We start from the raw sequence: 6,000 nt of genomic DNA, 5'->3' as shown, positions 1-6,000 counted from the left end.
CTTTGAACAAAAATTCTCATCCTCACACTGTCATCATCTATTTCATAGTTCTCAAAATGGTCTTGCATCTTTTTGGCATGCTGAGTAGCTGTGAAAGGGCCAGTGGAGTCAAAATATGAGATTTTGGATTGATAGTCTTGGGGTAGAGCTGCAGGATTGGCAGGTAACTGCAAAGGTGCATACCTATTGGCCATATTTACAGGGTTTATAGGATTGATAGGGATAAATGGGATAACAGGGATTATTGGTATAACAGGATTAATGGGAGGGGTAGAAACTGGGATGTTGATCAAAGGAATATGTGCAGTGGATGAAGGTGTGAAAGGAGGGCTTTGGGATGTAGAAGGGGAACTGGGGGAATCAAGGGTAGACCGAAACAGAACCTTGATAGGAGTTGGAACAGGGTTGGGATGACCTGTTTCAGGACTTGAGTTAGCAAGAGTTTGCTGTCCCTGTTGCTTCCTAAGGATCCTAGGGATTATATTAGGATTTTCAAAAGCAACTGGTGGGTCTGGGTCAGGGTTTGACCTGGTATGTTTGGTTTTCCTTTTAGGAGCCAGTTTCTAAACTTCTTTTTGGTATTTTGCAGGATATATTTGTGTCTACAGAGGCCAGACAAGATATTGAACTCACTGTGTATTTTCCAAAGCTATCAGCGTGAATGATCAGCTTTCAAGAGATAAACAGAGATTAGAAAATCTTGAGGAAGTCCCCAGTGGAGTCGCCAATTATGTTATCACCCAGGTTGTTCCCTTTGACTCCCAAGGGAATACGGCCGGGGTAACCACTAACCAATCTTTGGGTTACTGTTCCTAGCCAAACTGTAACCAGAGAGGGCTCTCTCTTTATGATTTGTCTATGTTTTGTTTAAGGTTTCAGGCTAGCTATTATGCTCAGGTTTTGGTTTATATTTTGGTTGGAAGACTTCTCTCAATGCTTAAGGTGTAATGTTTAAACAGTTATATTTCATTGGGCAATGGAGTCTAGAGGTGTGAAGTGCTTGGAATGCTTGAAAGAGAATGTTCAGCCTACAGGGCCTATTGGGTATCCAACAAAACAGTTTAAACTTTAAGTGATGAAATATGATCAGCCCATGGAAAGCATTTAAGAATTCTCCATTAAGCTGGTGATGTGAAAGTGAAATATGTTACCCAGGAGCAAAGTTGAATTCCTGAAAACTATGATCACTGTGAAAGATATATCCTGAAAGTGCAGCAATTAAGAATTACACTTATATAGATTATAGCTGAAGAAAACATTCATTAACAACACAGATTGAGCCCAGGGTATTCTATGAATAAATCCTGAAGGCTATTCTTTTTCTCTGCTGTTAAACCTTTAGAAATTTAGAAACAGATATGGGTTGCAAGAGATTTAAACACATAACGAAAGAGTTACAGAAAACTTATTGTATTGTAAGATGCACAGGGATCCTGCAGTATTCAACAAACACCAGAATGCATTCAACTGACTTCAGCACTTGAGAAATTCCATCACTTTTCTTTATTAACTCGGAAAAGATTACAACAGAAGAAACTTCTTCAAGAGAAATAAACAACAACCAACCCCTCAAGCTTCTGCGAGGGGAAAATATATACAAACAGTTTTACAAAATATCTAAGGCGTTGAGTCATCTGAGAAATAAATGCTACACCAACTTAGTACAGAACAACAGATAAGAAGTTATTGCTGCCTTTAATACAACATAAATGCTCTTTTCATCTGTCAGAAGATATTTTAGCTTTTGGAATCCAACGAGTCGGTTGGAGTAATCTGCATCAATGCTGGAAAACGCGTCTTTATAGCTGCTCTGCTGTAGCTTCTCGGCCTGGACACCTGTAGCTTCTCATTTTGCTTTGTTGGCCATAAGTTCTGCTGAGTTGGCTCAGCTTTCATCTTTAATGCATGCTGATTATTTTAAACTGTCCTGTGCATGACATTTCGTATTTCTATAAACAAAATTTGGTGAATGGCTTACTGTTTATAAAATCATTTGAATTGCCTTGGTCCACCAGTCCTGTGTAGGTAATTGATGCCTGAGAATTGCATCCATAGTCTCCTCTGCCTCTGTATACTTATAAAAATTTGGAGCCACTTCAAACAAGTGTTTGATTTCATTCATTATAAAAAATAAACTTTCTACTTTGTTGTAGAGAGTCTGTCCTGTAACTGGCCCTGTTTCTTCTGAGGTGCTGGGCTTCTCATTTATCTGGCTCGTGGCAAATGCATTCACCCTTTTGGCATACTGTTCATGTGTGAATAGTCTCCTTGCGCTATTCAATAAGCTAGGGAGCCCTCTGTTTTGCAACACCTGAAACTTGTCCATGAACTTGTTTACCTCAGTTTGCATGTCTTGGGTTCTTCTTTCTAATGTTTGCACCAAGTTTCTCAAAGTAAGAACCCTCTTGATTAATTGAATGGTCTCAGTTCTGTTAGAAATCCCCATGGTAGATAACTGAGAGCTTGTTCTATTGTTCAGCACATTAATCATCCTGGTGGCAACTTCAGGCATATTGCTCAGGGCATTCCTTGATCTGTGAATTTCAGCCTGTGCCTTTGGAATGAGCTCTAGCTGCTCATGGATGGTTTCAATATACTGCCATTGGTCAGTAATGGACTGGCCAATATTAGCCCACAGCACTGTTCTAATCTCAGCCACAACTTTATCTAATTTGAGCTCATTTTCTAGCTCTTTGATCTTATCTTTGAGGGCTTTTACTTCCCTGCCCTTTTCTGCCACAACCTGCTTTGATTTGTCATATCTATCATTGACTTTGGCTAATTTCTCCCTGGTCTCATTTAATTCTGTCATTTGAGCTTCCAGGGCTTGAATTTCAGTCCTTAGCTTTTGCATATCTAAGCTTGTGTCCTGCTCTGTTGTCGGTGGTGCTGAAGTAGATGGCGCTGTTTGCTCAGTCTGTTGAGGAGGAGGAGTAGTAATAGGAGCAGCTTCCTCAAGATTAATGATTAGAGGAGGAGGCTGGGAGGTCTGCCCTTCTTCTTTTTGTTTCAATGTTGCTTGCAATGCTGCCTGTGCAGCCTCTGATTCTCCCAGCTTTTCTTGATTTTGAATGAGCTGTTTATAAAGAGACACCAGCAGGGCTGTGGCATCTTGATCATGCCTTTGTTGAGCTACCTCATCTGTCTGAGGGTGAATTGTGGATGGGAGTTTGACCTTTCTTCTTAAGGCAGCCATATCAGCATCCCTCAACTTTAATATTTCATGTATTCCCTTGATATCCTTGGGATCATGCCCAATCTCAATAATTATATCCTCTAAGGACTTTATTCTGTTGTCCTTTGCCTGAGATGATGCTCTATCCAACTCCAGTTGAGAGGCTGTATTATTAAGGCTATTTTCTAGCCTGTAGTTATCTAATGTTTTGTCTGCCAAAGAGGCATACACCATTTCCCCAGTCTGCTTATGTAATTCAATCTTGTCCATTGGGTGTATGTCCTTGGCAAGGACCTCTAGATTGGTCCTTAGGTAATCAGAAGCGGACTGTGGATGCGTAGTGGTTGGCATGAAATGGCTCATAATCATTTTTCCCTCCTGGACATCATATGCAGACATTAGTCGTTGCTGGTTGGTGGGAGCCATTTTCAACAAATGGTTGTACAGTTGTATTTTTATGGGGTCATTTCTCCTCTTAATCTCTATGAACTGTTGCTTAATGCTCATTTCTCCCTCTCTTTGCTGGCTAGAGGAGCTGACCTCTCCTCCCAATGTTCTGTCCTGTTCCTGCTGGAAGGAGCTTGCGGATGCCTCCATGCTGGGTGGGCCCATGCCCAAAGATTGCCCTATAGGCATCTCTTCCTCTGAAAGGGGATTCATTCTGTGCCTCTTCTCACCATGACTTATTGATGTAGTCAAGGGAGTTTCTCTGTCTCTTTTCCTACTTATTTCCTCCTTCTGTGGAGTTTGGAGGACTGAGGCTTCATTAGTAGCTTCTTGCCTAGGAGGCACTATGTTTTGAGCCTGCTGCTCAGTGAAAATTGGGGCGTCAACTGCTCTTTCTTGCTGTAGGGGCTGCTCTCTGTCATGCTGCCCTTCTTCTTGCTGCAATTCCTGTTGTTGTTGTTTCTCTACCTGCTGCTGCACTTCTTTTTCTACTTGTTCTTGAGTCATAGGAGGTGGCTGCTCCTTCTCATGAGGTGACTGTTCGGTCTCCATTTCCTTTTCCTTGCCTTTGCTAGATATATTTTCAGTGGCTTTAGCGGTTTGCTGATTTACAGCTGAGGAGGATGCAACTGCTCCCACTCGTGTGCTTGGAAGTGTAAACACCTGTGAACAAAGTTCAAGGTCAGCCATCTTCTTTAGATTCCTTACTGCTCTTTGATTCAGCTCTTCTTGTGTAACAGGCTCTTCTAAGGTCCCTCTCCTCCATTTGATTTGGTTTGCATATTTTTCAATGTGAGGAATCTTAACATGATCATAGCCAGACAACTTATATTTGAGCCTTCTCAAAGTTATCATAGCAGATTGGAGATGTAAGTGGCATAGTCATAGCAGATTGGAGATCTGCCCGGAGCGAACATAAGCATAATTACCAACACAGTTTGGTCTACCAATTCTACTGAGTTATAGCCCAGAATAGGACTGATCATGTCTACCAAGTCTCTGCCCAACTGGTTGAGGTATACTTGATTCAAAGGAGGATATTTCACAGAGTCAGACTCAATGTATAACTGATTTAGCTTAGTGACTTGAGCATCTGTCAATTTAGCCCCTTGATTTATCAGGTCTATTAGTGACAAAGGGACCAATTTCTTTTGAGTTTTGAAGCAGAGCATCTCTTTGATAGCTTCAGGGGTGATGTAGAAAACAACAGAGCCTGAAGGATCCAGCACAGCCCTCTGAGTAGGGTAATAACATTCAGCACATAGATGGATTAAATCAGGGAATTGATTAACCTGAGGGAGCTTAAAAATAGGAAGAAAAGAATCCTATATGCCTAGCACATTTGTTCCAGTTTCATGTTTGGCCTTTAATTCATTGAGCAGGTGAATGTGGAACTTGGTTCTCATTAGCATTTCTTCTGAAATCTGATAGTCCATGTCTGCCAGGGGTTGCCACTCCAATTCTCTTTGAGGGGCATTCAATGGAGCTATATTTAGTGCTACAGGAGCCACAGGTGGATCCATAGTCTTTCCTAGGATTTGCAAATGGATGCTGCTATGTAGAGTAACACAAAGGAGCTTTGTTTATCCGAGCAAGGTGAATTTTTCAAGGATAAAGGGTTAATGATGAACTGCAGTAATTGAAATACTGTTTGAAGTGTAAATAAGACCAATGTCTGGTCTCAATCTGTCTTTTGTAGCAGGTATTAATAGTTTGACTAACTGGTTCACGATTGCGCGAACAGTATGCAGTTTTCGATGAAAATTCAGGCAAACAAGGCTTAGCTGGTGGTTTTCGAACTCACAGTTGGAAATAGAGGCTATGCAGAGGGAATTTGCCGGTAAAATGATAAGTTTCAGTGTCTTTTGAGCTTTCTGAGGGAATTTACAGACAATTTAGGCGTATGGAGGATGAACGAGGAGAAATACCTGGTAAACAGCGAGCGACGGTCACGAATGTGGGTAGAATTGGTGCGCCGGAGGTCTTCAGATCGATTCCAGCAGGGTGGCGCAGGTTTGGACGTAAAAGACCATGCAGCGAAAGCAACAGCAAATCGGTAAAAAGTATGAAAAAACGTGAAAATTGGCCAAAATATGGACCTTTTGGCATTTTGGCGCTTTTTTTGGATGACGTCAGCATGACATCATCGGGTGGGGTCAAGCTCGGATGACGTCAGCATGACGTCATCGGGTGAGGTGGCGAGCTGCGATTGGTCCACGGGGATGATGCGGTGGCAGACACATTGGCACAGGGGCGGACAAAAATGTTGACGCGATGGCGGGGTGGCAATGACGTGGGGATGATGTGGGATGGGCGGATCGACCGAAACCGGAAACGGTTAGCAGTTTCATATCGCACCGCTATAGATACGGAGGTGG

General features: G+C 42.1%; 1 pseudogene; it reads left to right on the top strand.

Annotated features, from left to right (window-relative positions):
• Nucleotides 1-261: 261 nt before the first annotated feature.
• Nucleotides 262-6,000, top strand: part of LOC149256734 (polypyrimidine tract-binding protein homolog 1-like) — a 119,728-nt pseudogene continuing 113,989 nt past the window's right edge.

The sequence above is a fragment of the Pinus tabuliformis genome, chromosome 7, assembly GCF_031772625.1.
Source record: "Pinus tabuliformis cultivar Carrire ecotype Pingquan chromosome 7, CPIR1, whole genome shotgun sequence".
Classification (NCBI taxonomy): domain Eukaryota; kingdom Viridiplantae; phylum Streptophyta; class Pinopsida; order Pinales; family Pinaceae; genus Pinus; species Pinus tabuliformis.
The sequence above is the reverse complement of the archived record's forward strand: the minus strand, read 5'-3'. Positions and strand labels throughout refer to the sequence as shown.